The sequence below is a fragment of the Marmota monax genome, unplaced genomic scaffold, assembly GCF_021218885.2.
Source record: "Marmota monax isolate L192 unplaced genomic scaffold, Marmota_monax_Labrador192_F-V1.1 WCK01_AAM20220418_F8-fsc00265, whole genome shotgun sequence".
Lineage (NCBI taxonomy): Eukaryota > Metazoa > Chordata > Mammalia > Rodentia > Sciuridae > Marmota > Marmota monax.
Genome location: NW_026694808.1, coordinates 520908 through 537843, shown reverse-complemented (window position 1 = coordinate 537843; position 16936 = coordinate 520908). Strand labels below are relative to the sequence as shown.

The following is a 16936-nucleotide window of genomic DNA, read 5'->3' as shown; positions in this document are numbered from 1 at the left end:
CTTATTTATATGTGGTGCTGAGGATCGAACCCAGGGCCTCAAATGTGCTAGGTGAGTGCTCTACTGCTAAGTCACAACCCCAGCCCCTGGACAGTGACTTTTAATATAACATTTTATGCAAATATGAAAAAATTAGATTTTTCAAACTATAAAGAAGAGTTATGAATTATCTTAGTATATTCAGTTTGGGGTTTTTAACATAAAAAATAAATTTTCCTGGATTCCTGAAAAAACATTATTTTCTATCTTTTTGTATGTCACCTTTGGGGATAACTTTGTCCTCTTAGGATTAGAGCAGACATTGATTCTCATCACAATGGATGGAAATTTCAAGATGACAATTAATCAAATCAATGAGCAGGCTTATTTGTTCTCTATCTGTATCAGTCTCCAGGTCTCTTCTGATTCAGACCTTGGAGAAGCACAACTAATGATTCACTGTTTGGCAGACAAGTTGCTGCAGTGCCTGTGCCAGTGGAACTTGCTGGAAAAAAAATGTCCTCTGGAAATTTCTGGAGATTCACCTGCTAGGGCGCAGGGGAAAGCTGTTCACCAGGAGGTTTCTCACTGGAGACATTTTATTATAAAGCTGCCTGATGGGGTGCAAGCTACTAGCACCATGGCTACAGAGTCAGTTACTGCAGAAGCTTGCCCAAGGGAACTTAATGTTGGCAGATTAGGCACTCAGCAGCAATATTAGCTGAGACAACCTTAGTAACAGTAAGTCTTATGCATACCTCCATCCCTGCCACAAACACACCAGGTATGCATGGGTCCATTGAACAAACACTGAGGTGGCTAGGGAAAGACCAACATCCTCAGAGGGCATCCTTTTGTCCACCTGATTGTTAAGAACCTCCTCTGCCATGGATGCCCTTCAGTGCACTTTCATATGAACACATACATCTTCTAATCCTGTGCTCATTCAGAGAAGTCCATCTAAATACCTCTTTGCCTGACTTCCTCGAATAGGAAATATGGCACCAGCATTGTACAAACCTATCTATAAACCAGGCTGGATATTTTTTTCTTTTTAAGACAAATGGTCATATACACAATGTCCCCCAAATATCTAGGCATTGTCTTTAATGCTTTCAGCCTTCCTTCTATGAACGAGAATCTTCGATTTTCTAAAGGATCTAACTCAGTAATTTCTCAACAGAATGGCTTCCCTTGACCCTGCTGAAGGCTGACTCAACAAGCTTTAATTCAGGAACACTGGTAAAAATATTTTTACAACTTTCTTTACAACTTTCTTTGACTATTCTTATGAAGAAATGTATTAAAAATACAAATAATTGTGATATTCTAATATAACAAGAAATATATATTTGGGCTTCATCTAGTTTCCCACCCCAGAGCTCCTAACCCCTTTGGAATCTCAGAAGTGATAAGTTTCTTTTTGAGTACTAATGAGATGATTGGTAACCAACTAAGGAGTCCTAGTTTCCAGGGAAACCAACTAGGTGATTAGAGGGTTGGAACTTTCAACCCTTGCACACACACCTTTGTTGCTGGAGAGAAGCTTAAGGTTGAGTTGATAATCAACAGTCAATGTAATGAAATTTTCATAAAAATTCAAAAGGACAGGTGCAAAGAGCTCCCTTGTTGCTGAACACACAGAGGTATTGGCAGGAAAGCTGTGGAGAAGACACAGAAGCTCCACACTCCTTCCCCTACACCTTGCCCTATGCATCTCTTCCATCTGGCTGTTCCTGAAGAATAATGAATGAGTAATAGCGAGCAAAGCCCTCCCTGAGTGCTTTAGCAAATTATCAAACCTGAAAAGCAGGTATGGGAATCTCTGATTTATAGCCAGCCAGTCAGAAGCATACTTAACAACCTGGATTTGTGATTAGCATCTGATGTGTGGGCAGTCTGCAGGTCTAAGCTCTTAACCTTGGGATTAAAGGTTATCTCCAGGTAAAGATTGCTAGAATTGAGTTAGATTGTGGGATATCTAGTTGATGTCTGCCAAGAAGGAGGGAATTTCTTGTATTAGACAAGCATACCCTAGAAGTCCATGTGTTACAGGCTTGGTTGCCAATTTGTAGTGCTATTGGGAGGCAGTGGAACCTTTAGGAGGAGGGACCTAGTGGAAGGAAGTTAGGTCACTGGGGTGGGTGTACCCTTGAAGGGGACAATGGGATCCCAGCACCTCCTCTTTTTGCTGCCATGAGGTGAACAGGCCTCTACTACCTTGAACTTCCACAATAATGCAGTCTGCCACACAGGCCCAAAGCAACAGGGACAAGATGAACTGAAAGCTTCAAAACTAAGCCAAAATAAACCTTTCCTCCTTATAAGTTGATTATATCATGTATCTGTCACAGTGACAGAAAACTGACTAACATAGGATGAGGGGGAAAATCTAAAATTTTTGTGCACAAAAGTGTTGTGAAAGACTGAAGAGGAAAAACAGTTTGTTTTTCCCTTATATAGAAAAAAATATTTTTACCAGTGTTCCTGAATTAAAACAGGTTTCATAAATAAAGGGATTTCAGCTATGAACAGAAGTTCTCCAAAGAAACCACATTTATACTCAAGAGCCTGTAGACTGTTTGATCTCAGCAGAGATTCTGGGTTTACCTCCCTGCTGATATAATGTCTCTCTGTGATTACAGAATGAGATTAAACAAAAATGTCACAAGGAGAGTGTATTACTTACCTTGGCTCTTAGCTTGTCAGGACAATAACCAGGACCCAGTGTCTGCTCCTGTTGCCTTTGCTCCCTAAGCCATAGCCACGATGCATGAGTGCATCTCCATACATGGCTGGTGTCCAGATCGGGAACACCTGCTGGGAGCTCTACTGCCTGGAACATGGCACTCAGCTTGATGGCCAAATGGTAAATGACAAGACCATTGTGGGAGGAGATGATTCATTCAATACCTTCTTTAGCAAGATGGGCACTGGCAAGCATGTGCCCAAAGCAGTGTTTGTAGACCTAGAACCCAAGATCATTGATGAAATTCATACTGGGACCTATCATCAGTCAGCTCTTCCACCCTGAGCAGCTCTTCCACCCTGAGCAGCTCATCATAGGCAAGGAAGATGCTGCCAAAAACTATGCCTGAGGCCACTACACCATTGGCAAGGAGATCGTTGACCTTGTCTTGGACCAAATTCATAAACTGACTGACCAGTGCAAGGGTCTTCAGGGATTTGGTTTTCCAGAGCTTTAGTGGGGGAACTGGTTCTGGATTTACCTCCCTGCTAATGTAATGTCTCTCTGTTGATTATGGCAAGAAGTCTAAGCTGGAGTTCTCCACTTACCCAGCCCTCTAGGCTTTAGTTGAGCCCTAAAGCTCCATCCTCACCACCTACACTATCCTGGAGTGTTGAGAGCCGCAACCAAAGAGGCCCCAGCAACCTTCCAGCTGATTGGCTCCCCTGCGGTGATGTTCATTGGGCTGTTTCCCCGCCCTTTCAGACCACGGAGCTGCTCATTGGGGGACTCTTGTGGCTCCGCCCATTCGACCCAGCCAATCTGCCTCAAGAGTGGGGACCTGAGGGTTCTGGTGGAGGTGCTCCCTGGAAGAGCCCATGGTGGCAGTTGGGCTCTCTGGGAATTCCTGGAGAGCTCGCGTGGTGCTGCGTGTGTTCAAAAAATAAAGTTCGTTCCTGCTTGACAAGTGGCTCGTGAATTGTGCCCAGCCAGACTGCGTCACTGGAGTACTCTGATTGTGTCTTCATGGTAGACAATGAGGCCATCTATGACATCTGTCGCAGAAACCTTGACATTGAGCGCCCAACCCACACTAACCTTAACCACCTTATTAGCCAGATTGTATCATCTATCACTGCTTCCCTCAGATTTGATGAGGCCCTGAATGTTGACCTGACAGAAATCCAAGCCAATCTGGTGCCCTATCCCCACATCCATTTCCCTCTGGCCACATATGCCCCTGTCATCTCTGCTGAGAAAGTCTACCATGAACAGCTTTTTGTAGCAGAAATCACCAATTCTTGCCTTGAGCTAGCCAACCAGATGGTAAAATATGACCCTCACCATGGTAAATACCTGGCTTACTGCCTGTTGTACATGATGATGTGGTCCCCAAAGATGTCAGTGCTGCCATTGCCACCATGAAAATCAAGTGCAACATCTAATTTGTGAATTGGTGCCCAGCTGGCTTCAAGGTTGGCACTGTGAATTGGTCCAAGAACTGGCCAAGGTACAGCAAGCTGTGTGCATGTTGAGTAACACTACAGCCATAGCTGAGGCCTGGGCTTACCGGGATTACAAGTTTGACTTGATGTATGCCAATCGCACCTTTGTTCACTGGTATGTGGGTGAGGGGATGGAAGAAGGAGAGTTTTCTGTGGCCTGTGAGGATATGGCTTCCCTAGATAAAAATTATGAGGAAGTTGGTGTGGATTCGGTTGTAGGAGAGGGTGAAGAAGGAGAGGAATACTAGTTATCTGTTCCTCTCAGCCCTGTAGTATGTTATACTCCTAGAACTTCAGCTTCAGCATTAGCTATCAGGCATTGAAGTTTACTGATTAGATTGTCTTCACTCAATCATGATCATGTCTGTGTTTTTCCATGTGTACATGTAAGCTCTTTCAATCATATCTCATACTAAAGGCTTTAAATAAAAAATAAATGTCAAAATGAATCACACATATCAAAGGGCGACCAGCACCCCACCAGGGCAGTTTCTTGCACAGGAGGTGATGAGCCACCTGAGAAAATTAAAGTCTGAAATAATTAGTAAAGAATAAGAGACAGGGCTGGGGTTGTGGCTCAGCGGTAGAGTGCTCACCTAGCACCTCTGAGGCCCTGGGTTCAATCCTCAGGACCATGTAAAAGCAAATAAGTAAAAACAAAGGTGTACAAGTAAAAGAAATAAATGTTTTTTTAGAAGATGGCAAATTAAAAAAAGAAGAAGAAGAAGAGACAGGGGGCTGTGGCTGTGACTCAGCGGTAGCGCACTTGCCTAGCATGTATGAGGCACTGGGTTTGATTCTCATTACCACATATAAATAAAAAAAAAAGATCTATCAACAACTAAATAATAAAAAATATAAAAATAAGAGACAGAGCCAGGAATTAGGTAAAGAGAAACCAGAGCACCTGATAGGACCTCTAGTCCTGGTAAGAACTCGAACCCAACAGCTAAAAAATGGCTCTGGTTCTTTATTTAAGGGAGAGTACATAAAAGGCAGGGATAGGTTTCAGCAGAGGAGTCTTGCTTTATGGTTTCTTGTAGTCAACAGGTTGATTGGCATCTTGGCAAGCCACACCCATCTCTGAATGGCTGTGTAGCTATGTGGCTCCAGCAAGTCACCACATCTCAGTGCTGTGTGGAACATTTTGGAGAGCTGGATAGGTATTCACATGTATTGGATGGTTTCAAACCATCAGGAGTGCTTCTGGGAGTTCCCTAATACCAGACTTTCCTACCCATTGGCTTCTGTGCTGATTGAGTTCATGCAAATTTCATGGATGGCGTCCAGCACCCACTATTATGTATAATTATAATATACCAATTTAAAAAAGCTAGTTCACACTCATACATTGCTGGTTGGACTGCAAATTGGTGCAAACAATCTGGAAAGCAGTATGGAGATTCCTTAGAAAACTTAGAATGGAACTATCATTTGACCCAGCTGTCCCACTCCTTGGTTTATACCCAAAGGACTTAAAAACAGCATATTACACGGACACAGCCACATCAATGTTTGTAGCAGCACAATTCACAATAGCAAAACCTAGATGACCTTCAGTAGGTGAATGGATAAAGAAACTGTGGTATATATACACAGTGGAATATTACTTAGCATTAAGAGAATAAAATTATGGAATTTGCAGATAAATGAATACAGTTGGAGAATATTATGCTAAATGAAGTAAGCCAATCCCCCAAAACCAAATGCCGAATGTTTTCTCTGATATGAGGATGCTGCTCCATAAACGGAATGGGGGGAAGCATGAAAGAAATGGAGGAATTTTAGATAGGGCAAAGGGGAGGGAAGGGAAAGGTAGGAGTGGGGGAGGTAGGAAAGATGGTGAAATGAGATGGACATCATTACCCTAAGTACATATATGAAGACATGAATGGTGTGACTCTACCTTGTGTTCAACCAGAGACATGAAAAATTGGGCTTTATATGTGTATGATGAATTGAAATGCATTCTGCTGTCATGTATAACAAATTAGAATTTTTTAAAAAGAGTCAAAATTATCTTTGGCTGTCTTTAATAACCATTTACTATCAACCTCTGTATCAAATCTAGCATTCTTGAAACTACTAGATATAACTTTTGGAATGCACTCTAAATTTGGTAGATCTCTGGCTTCCACCAAGCCTAAAGCTAAAAATGTGATAACATCTGAATCCTGTAAGAGACTTCCTCACCTCATTAAAAATAACTTCTGGATGCTATAGAAGAGATTTCCCCACCTCTTTGTAGTCTATCTAATCAATGACCCATTATAACATCTCATACAACTTCTTTCGTGGAAGAACCATATTGTTCCAGGCAATTTGCATCTGTGTTCCTGGGCTATGGTTACTCATATTTGGCTCAGAGGTGATTTCCTCAAATCAGAGTTGTTGTTTTCCATGTACACAAGCAAAGGGTAAGTAGATGTTACTCAGTGAGACAGGAAAAAACTAAGTAACCCTAGCTTGCCTTTCTTCTGAAAGATGGTCACAACATGCTAGCATGTTTTTTCTATAAGCAGTAAAAAATTATTTCTTGGCTGGGGCCAGAAATGATAGGCTCCATTTGGGGATTCTCAATAATTCTTCTAACACAGTATAGCATAAAAGGATTCCACTTCTCTTGGGATCCTTTTCTTTTGATTTCTATAGTAGGCAGAATAATGAATGCACCCTCTAAGATGTCCATCACCTAATCCCCAGAACCTGCAACTATATAACTTTACATGGAAAAGAAGATTTTCAGATGTGATTAAATTAAGAACTTTGAGGTAAGAATATTATTCTGGAGTCTCTGGATTATTCTGAGTCATCTGGACCCAATCTAATCACAACAGTTCTTAAAAGCCCTTCCTGGCTATGGTCAGAAGAAGTGACTAAACAAGTTGGATCAGGAAGCTGCAAAATTGCTTACTTAGAAGGTGGAGGAAGGGGGCCACAAGGCAAGAAACATGGCTACATCCAAAAACTGGAAAAGGCAAAGAAATGAATTCTTCTCCAGAAAATAATGCAACTCTGCTGATTAAACTACAAAACTATAATACAATAAATTGGTGTTATTTAAGCCACCAAAGTTGTGATTATTTGTTGCATCAGCAATAGAAAACTAACACCACCAGCATTGGCTATACATAGGTAGTTCTCATCCCACCACTGGAAATTTTCATATCCATATTGATTATTATTATTTCTTCTTCTCCTCCTCCTCCTCCTCCTCCCTCCTCCTGCTCCTCTTCCTCCTTCTTCTATACTGGGGATTGCAATTAGGGGCATGTTACCACTGAGCTCCATCTCCAATGCTTTTCATTTGTTATTTTGAGACAGGGTTTCACTAGATATCCAGGGTGGCCTCAAACTTGGAATCCTCCTGCCTCAACCTCCTCAGTATCTGTGGCATAGGTATTTAATAACATGCCCAGCCATACTGATTTCTTAAATACAAATTCCTAACTATGATTATGCTGGGATTTGTATATTTTAAGCTTACTTAGGCAGAAAAATGTAGATGTTGCTTACTTCCAAATTGAAGAAAGTCTAACAATGTATTTTTCATCTTACCAAATCCCAACTACCAACTCAGAATAATTAATTCTCTGAGTGAAGATGCTAGTATAGTAGCCTACACACAATTGGGGCTTAACATATTTTAGCTGTTCATTGTGACAGTGACCATAGATGCGAAGCTTACTCTATCCATAAAGGAAAATAATACATAAAACCAAAACAATAGAAGCCTGGGTCACCTTTAAAAGGCTACAAGTTGACTTTTAGTCTAGGTGACCATGAAAAGATGTGGTTTAAAATTTTCCCTATACTCATCATCATGGGTGTGTAGTTTCTCATCCCTGGAGTAGTTACTACATACATTCATTAATGAGGAAAAGGAAGAAAGTGTTGACCATTTTTACTATCAGTACAGTTTGACAGAGAGAGATGCATCTCTGGAGTTAATCATTAGCATGTGTCAAAAGTTTTGGAGAACACTAATTATGGAAACATTTTCCTGATTGATCACAAACTAGCTTGTTTGTGGTCATCAACCCTATTAGAAAATTAGGTAACATATTATGTAGCGTGTAGCATATTATATAGTACTTGATTAAAAAGGAAAAAAACACTTTAGAAGTTTCTAAATAAAAGTTCTAATAACTACTGAAAATGTTTGAGTTTTATTTCCATGTAGAAACCAGAAATCTTTTAATTAAATTAATTATTAGAACTTACTTACAGATATGCTTGTACATACACAGAATATCTTCAAAGACAAACAGGGTGCTGATAACAATGGTCATTTCAAGGAAAACTGCCAGGCTGTGAGGAGGGGGGGAAGGGGGGAAGGGAGACTTATATGTTTTTTTAAATTTTTTATTTGTTTTTAATTAGTTATACATGACAGTAGAATGCATTTATGCACTTTGATATATCATACATAGATGGAATATAATTTCTCATTTATCTGAGTGTACATGTTACAGAATCATATCAGTCATGTAGTCACATATATACATACAGTAATAATGTCTGTTTCATTCTACTATCTTTCCTGTCCCCACATCTCCTCCCCTTCCCTCCCATCAATCACTTCCCTCTACCTAATCTAAGGTAACACTATTCTTCCCTAGTGCCCCCCACCTTATTGTGAATTAGTATCCACATATTAGAGAAAACATTCCGTCTTTTGTTTTGTGGGATTGGCTTATTTTGCTTAGCATATTTTCCAACTCCAAACATTTACTGGCAAATGCCTTAATTTTACTCTTCTTTAAAGCTGAGTAATATTCCATTGAGTGTATACATCACATTTTCTTTATCCATTTATCTATTGAGGGACACCTAGGTTGGTTCCATTGTCTAGCTATTGTGAATTGAGCTGCCATAAACATTGATGTGGCTGCCTCACAATAGTATGTTGATTTTAAGTCCTTTGGGTATAAACCAAGGAGTCAGATAGCTGGGTCAAATGGTGGTTCTATTCCAAGCTTTCTGAGGAATCTCCATACTGCTTTCCATTGTGGTTGGACCAATTTGCAGTCCCACCAGCAATGTATGAGTGTACCTTTTTCACCAGATCCTCGCCAACATTTATTGTTGCCTGTATTCTTGATGATTGCCATTCTGACAGGAGTGAGATTAAATCCTAGAGTAGTTTTGATTTGCATTTCTCTAATTGCTAGAGATGTTGATATTTTTTTTAAATATTTGTTGATTGATTGTATTTCTTCTTCTGTGAAGTGTCTGTTCAGTTCCTTAGCCCATTTATTGATTGGGTTACTTGGTTTTTTTGGTGTTAAGTTTTTTGAGTTTTTTATGTATCCTAGAGATCAATGCTTTATTGGAGGTGCATGTGGTAAAGATTTTCTCCCAATCTGTAGGCTCTCTCCTCACATTATTGATTGTTTCCTTTGCTGAGAAGAAGCTTTTTAATTTGAATCCATCCCATGTATTGATTGTTGATTTTACTTCTTGCACTTTAGGAGTCTTGTTAAGGAAGTCAGATCCTAGGCTGTTATGGTGAGATTTAAGCCTCTTTTTTCTTCTATTAGCCACAGGGTCTCTGTTCTAGTGCCTAAGTATTTGATCCACTTTGACTTGATTTTTGTGCAGGGTGAGATATAGAAGTTTAATTTCATTTTGCTACATATGAATTTTCAGTTTTTCCAGCACCATTTGTTGAATAGCCTATCTTTTCTCCAGTGAATGTTTTTGGCACCCTTGTCTAGTATGATATAACCATATTTATGTGGGTTTGTCTCTACAAGTCTATTTTGGTGCCAATACCATGCTGTTTTTGTTACTATAGTTCTGTAATATAGTTTAAGTTCTGGTAGTGTGATGCCTCCTGCTTCACTTTTCTTGCTAAGGATTGCTTTAGCTATTCAGTGTCTCTTATTTTTCCAAATAAATTTCATGATTACTTTTTCTATTTCTATAAAGAGTGTCATTGGGATTTTAGTAGGAATTGCATTAAATCTCTATAAAGCTTTTGGTAGTCTGGCCATTTTGACAATGTTAATTCTGCCTATCCAGGAGCATGGGAGATCTTTCCATCTTCTGAGGTCTTCTTCAATTTCTTTCTTTAGTGTTCTGTAGTTTTTATTGTAGAGGTCTTTCACCTCTTTTGTTAGATGGATTCCCAGGTATTTTATTATTTTGAGGCTATTGTGAATGGAGTAGTTTTCCTAATTTCTCTTTCAGTGGACACATTGCTGATGATGTATAGGAATGTATTTGATTTGTGAGTGTTGATTTTATATCCTGCTACTTTGCTGAATTCATTTATTAGTTCTGGAAGTTTTCTGATGGAATGTTTTGGATCTTCTAGGTATAGAATCATGTCATCAGCAAATAGTGATAATTTGAGTTCTTTACCTATTTGTATCCCTTTAATTTATTTCTTTTGTCTAATTAATCTGGATAGAGTTTCAAGGATAATGTTGAATAGAAGTGGTGAAAGAGGACATCCTTGTCTTGTTCCAGTTTTTAGTGGGAAAGCTTCCAATTTTTCTCAATTTAGAATGATGCTGGCCTTGGGTTTAGCATATATAGCTTTTACAATGTTGAGATATGTTCCTACTATCCCCAGTTTTTCTAGTGTTTTGAACATGAAGGTGTGCTGTATTTTGTCAAATACTTTTTCTGCATCTATTGAGATGATCATATGATTCTTGTTTTTAAGTCTATTAATATGATGAATTACGTTCATTGATTTCCGTATGTTGAACCAACAGTGAATCCCTGGAATGAATCCCACTTGATCATGGTGCACTATTTTTTAAATATGTTTTTGTATGTGATTTGCCAGAATTTGATTGAGAATTTTCACATCTATTTTCATCTGAGATCTTGGTATGAAGTTTTCTTTCCTTGATGTGTCTTTGTCTGGTTTTGTTATCAGGGTAATATTAGCCTCATAGAATGAGTTTGGAAGGGTTCCTTCCTTTTCTATTTCATGAAAAACTTTGAAGAGTATTGGTGTTAATTCTTCTTTGAAAGTCTTGAAGAACTTGGCCAAGAATCCATCTGGGCCTGGGCTTTTTTCTTGGTTGGTAGGCTTTTGATGGCATTTTCTATTTCATTACTTGAAATTGATGTGTTTAAATCCTGTATGACATTCTCATTCAGTTTGGGTAGGTCATATATCTGTCAATATCTTCAATATTTTCTATTTTATTAGAGTATAAATTTTCAAAATAGTTTCTAATTATCTTCTGTATTTCAGACATGTCTGTTGTGATATTTCCTCCTTCATTAGTATTTTAATAAAATTTGAGTTTTTTCTCTTTTTTTCCTCATTATCATGGCCATGGATTTATCTAATCTATTTATTGTTTTCAATAAATAAACTTTTTGTTTTGCCAATTTTTTCAATTGTTTATTTTGTTTTAGTTTCAATGATTTCAATTCTGATTTTAATTATTTCCTGTCTTCTACTGTTTTGGGTGTTTATTTTGTTCTTCTTTTTCTAGGGCTTTGAGATGTAGTGTTAGGTCATTTATTTGTTTTTTATTCTTTTAATGAGTGAACTTAATACAATAAACTTTCCTCTTAGTACTGCCTTCATAGTGTCCCAGAGATTTTGATATGTTGTATCAGTGTTCTCATTGACCTCTAAGAATTTTTTTATTTTATCCTTAATTTCTTCTACTATCCATTCATCATTCAATTGTCTATTATTTAGTCTCCATTTGTTACAGTGGCTTCTATTTTACCATTGATTTCTAATTTCATTCCATTGTGATCTGATAGAATGCAGGGAATTATCTTTGTTTTTTTTTTTTGTTTTTTTTTTTTGTAGTTACTAAGAGTTGCTTTGTAGCATAAATGGTTTATTTTAGAGAAGGAGCCATGTGCTGCTGAAAAGAAAGTATATTTGCTCATTGGTGGATGAAATATTCTATATATGTCTGTAAAGTCTAAATTATTGATTGTATTATTTAGTTCTATATTTACCTTATTTCATTTTTGTTTGGAAGATCTCCCCAGTAGTGAGAGAGGTGTGTTAAAGTCACCCAGTATTATTGTATTGTGGTCTATTTGACTCTTGAAATTGAAAAAAGAGTTTGTTTGATGTATATAAATGCTCCATTGTTTGGGGCATAAATATTTATAGTTGTTATATCCTGCTTATATACACTTCCCTTAAGAAGCATGAAATGTCCTTCTTTGTCTCTTCTGATTAATTTTGGTTTGAAGTCTACTTTATCTGAAATGAGAATGGAAACCCCTGTTTGTATACACAATCCATATGAATGATAAGTGTTTTCCCATCCTTTCACCTTCAGCCTGTGGCTATCTTTGCCCATCAAGTGAGTCTCTTGAAGACAGCATATTGTTGGGTCTTGCTTTTTAATCCAATCTGCCAGTCTGTCTTTTGATTGGTGAGTTTAGGTCATTAATATTCAAGGTCATTATTGAGATATGATTTGTATTCCCTGTCATTTTGATTTTTTTCTGGTTTTTGATTTGTCTTAGCTTCTCATTTGGTTGAATATCCCTTTAGTGTAGATTCTCCCTTTTCTGGTTTTCAATTTTTTTTTAAACTTTATTCTCATGGAATATTTTGTTGAAAATGCTGTGTAGTATAGGCTTTCTAGTTGTGAATTCTTTTAATGTTGTTTATCATGGAATGTTTTAATCTCATCTTAAAATCCGAAACTTAATTTTGCTGGATATGAAATTCTTGATTGGCTTCTATTTTCTTTTAGAGCTTGAAATATATTATTCCAGGACCTCCTAGCTTTAAGGGTCTGCATTGAGAAATCAGTTGAGATCCAAACTGGTTTCCCTCTATAAGTAATTTGATTTTTTCTCTCACAGCCTTTAATATTCTATCTTTATTCTCTGTGTTAGTTATTCTCATTATAATGTGGCTTGGTGTGGGTTTGCTGTAATTTTGTGCACTTAGGGTCCTGTAATCCTCTTGTGTTTGTTTTTTTTTCTTTATTTTGTTTATTTATCTATTTTTAATGTGGTGCTGAGGATCAAACCCAGGGCCTCACACATGCTGGGCAAGCACTCCACCACTGAGCCCCAGCCCCAGCCCATGTATTTGATTTTCTATTTTATTTCTTTAGTTTGTATCTCTGCTCCTTCATCTATTCATCTATGTTTAAATTTTGTTTTTCATGTTATCCCATAATTCTTGGATGTTCTGTTCATGGTTTTTTATCATCTTCTCCACATGTTCAATTCTACTTTCAAGATGATATATTTTGTCTTCATTGTCTGAGGTTCTCTCTTCCAAGTGGTCTAGTCTGTTAGTGATGCTTTCTATTGAATTCATAACTTGGTTTACTGATTCCTTCATTTTGAGGATTTTTGCTTGTTTTTTTTTTTCACGATCTCTAACTCTTTAATAAAGTGGTCTTTCACTTCTTGTGTTTTTTTCTTTGATTTCAATTCTTGTACTATCCTTTCCTTCTCAGATTAATTTAACTATATACAATCTGAACTCCTTCTTAGACATTTCTTCTACTGTCTCTGACATCTCTTGGGATCATCAAACCCAGATCACCCCTGGCACACCCAGTCTCTATCTCACTGATCTGGGCTTCAGATACCTCAGGCTCAATGACACTGAAGTCCTAAGATCTCAATGCTGCTCCTATTTGCAGAGAGACCACTAGTGATACACTCATGCAACAGAGCAACCCCGAGAGGCAGCAGCAAGACAAAGGCCACCAGCACTCTCAGCAGGAAGACCCCAGGCTCCTCCAACACCACAGGCACCCCTCCACTGTATGTGCAGGTCCCAGCTGGAATCCCCAGACAGAGGCTTTTGTGGTGGTAAACCTGCTGGCACCTGGGCCCCAAGCCCTGGCTGGTGTCCCAAAATGTGTGCAGCCATGTTCATCCAAACCTGGAGTCTCCCCTAAGCAGTCCTCTACGCCATGGCAGCAACGATAGTGGTGGTGGTTGTTGGCAGCAGGCAGCAGGTCAGCAGTAGCAGTGGCTTCAAAAGTAGCTGCAACTGCACCAAGCAATCTCTGGGGTCAGCATCAGGGTTGGCTTCAGTTGCATCCAGGGCAGCCATTTCTTCTGTGTCAGCAGCATCCAGAAAGAAGACCTCCAGGCAACCTCAGGCTAGCAATAGCAGAATCAGAGGCAGTAGCAATGGTGGTAGCAGTGCAGGCAGTGGTTGATTCTGAGACTTATGTTTATGGAACATCAAATCATGTCTTTAGGTTATGCCACAAATAAACAGTACCTACTGAAAAAAATGACCTGATTTTCTAAATTTTGAAGTTCTCATGTTAGCTTTATTTAGAATTTTACTGTTTATGCATAGATAACCCATGTTCATGTATTACATATGAGGAAACTGTTGAAAACTGGTCAAGTGCCATAACATTGCACACCCAAAATGGGGGGAAATTGCTCCAAAAAAGTCATTTTCCTGTTTGTGAATATCTGTGTAGGTATAAAGAAGTAGGATATATACTAATTTGATTTGGATGTGGGTTGTCTCCTGAAGGTTTATGAGTTCACGATATAGTCCTGGTGTGGTGATGTGAAGTTGATGGGACCTGTAAGGTATGGCTCAATGGGAGGGGCATGTCTCTGGGGGCTCTGAATTTGGAAGGGGATAAAGCAGCTCTTATGGATTTCCAATGAGAGCAAGTTGTTATAAAAGTGAACATGACATCTGAATTACTCTTTGGCTTCCTTTTCCTAGATGTTTTTTCTTCCTCCTATATGCATTCCACCATCATGACACCTTCTGTCATTAAGCCCTCACTAGATGTTGAACTGATGGTGCTCATCAATCTTGGATTTTCAGTCTCCAAAACTGTGAGATAAATAAAGCTCTTTTCTCTATAAAGTAGCCTTCCTCTCATGTTTTGTGACAGTAACAAAAGCAGATTCTTTGGATGATAGATAAGCAATTTTTATTTTCTTCTTTTTACTTTTCTAATTTTTTATAAGGAAACATAGGATCACTTTTGTAATTAGATGGGTTGCAGTTTTAAAAGACCAATAGTTCCCATTATTTGACCCCAGTTCCCCTGACTCATTTTCTGGTTTCCTTGAAGAACAGAGAATGTTCCCAGTCTGCTACGTTTTTAAGAGAGGACAATCAGAATGGATGGCCTGCCAACTACCCTGGTAAAAATCTCAGAAGAGCAGCTCATCACTGATAGGTCTGATCTTCAACATGGTTAGTCAAGAAATCTTAATTTTTCAGTATATGCTTCCCAACCCTATAGTTGATAGAAAACTGATATTTACTAAACTCATGAGTATTTGAATAATAATTTGTTAACAACCAGGGATTTTTAAGGAATATGGTTTTCTGATAAACAAAAAACACTGGGTTATTATTTTTATATCATTTTTTTCTTTTCTTTCTTAGTAGGAGAATGCTTTCTTCAAATTAAAATAAAAGAAAATGGTTTAGTTTAGTTTTGTTTTGTTTTGGGGGATAGCCATATGTAAAACAGAGAAAAAGAATCTGCTCTGGTTGAAGATATATGAAAGAGCTGTAAAGACTCATGAGTACCTTCTCTGTCTTTCCCCAAGATGTCCCCTGTAAGGGCTTCTTAGAATTCCCAAGACTTCAGGAGATACAATTTAATACCATCTCATCTATGTGCACCAAATATATGAACATAAGGTTGTTTCTTGAGAACAGACCTGAAGCAAAGAGAATTCGAAGAATAATAAATCCAGGTTCCAAAAAATGTCAGGAGAGCTTTTCCAGTTCCACATTTACACATACCCCTCTGAAATACAGGAATATACATTCCTGTCATAATCATTCTACTGCCTATAGACATTGGTAGACTGGTCTATCAGTCAACTTTTTCTTGGGGTGACCAATATAACCTGACTTAAACAATTTAGATGAACAAAGATTTATTTTGGCTACAGTTTCAGATGTTTCAGTCCATGGTTGACTGGCTCCATTATTTTGGGCCTGAAGTGAGAGAGAATATCATGGTTGAAGAACATAGCAGAGAAAAGCTGCTCAGCTCATAGCAGCCAGGAAAAGAATGAGAGGGAGAAGGAGAGGGAGGGACCAGGGACAGGATCTAGTCCCCAAGATCATGTTCCCAGTGACCTTCTTTCTCCAACTGTGCTCTACCTGCCTACAATTTTCCTCACCTCCCAGTGGTCTATTCAAATTATTAATCCATCAATGGATTAATCTTCTTATCAGGTTAGAGCCTTCATGATCCAATCAATTCCTCAAAGCCCCACCTCTGAACATTGCTGAATTGGATAAAGTCTTCAACACATGAGATTTTGGGGGATGTTCCAGATCCAAACCATAACAGCTGGAAAAACAGCTTGCTCTAAACAAAATTTAAAAATCCCTGGTCTACAGCAATCACCATCCTCTGTAGTATAAGCCCTCCCATCATGGTTGATTTCAAGCTACCAACAATGGCTCACAAAATCCCTGAGTATCTGTCAGTTCATGTAAACCTGAACTAGCCAACTCTGAGCACAACATTGACAAGAAAATCTCTAATAATATGTGTACTTCATGTAGAACACAACCAATTGTTTCTTCTTCATTTGTTTATACACTTGGATTGAAATTTAGCTTATTAGACTATAGCCTTTCAAGGAGACTGAAACTCCTTGAGGAGTTTCCTGACTTGTTAATATATCTAGACCACCTTTATGGGATTTAGGGTTTCCTGAAATTCTAATAATCACATATCTTCAAACCATCTCTAGATGGTTTCTGTAAAAGGTAAATGGAGTTGTCATGTGTTAATTATTACTGGCTTTTTTCAGAAACAGCCATATTCCA

The 16936-nt window shown here is 38.4% G+C and overlaps 2 pseudogenes; both read left to right on the top strand.

Annotated features, from left to right (window-relative positions):
- Positions 1–2748: 2748 nt before the first annotated feature.
- Positions 2749–4421, top strand: LOC124080077 (tubulin alpha-1B chain-like; annotated as a pseudogene).
- Positions 4422–7963: 3542 nt separating this feature from the next.
- On the top strand, positions 7964–8230 carry LOC124080062 (NADH dehydrogenase [ubiquinone] 1 alpha subcomplex subunit 1-like; annotated as a pseudogene).
- Positions 8231–16936: the final 8706 nt, after the last annotated feature.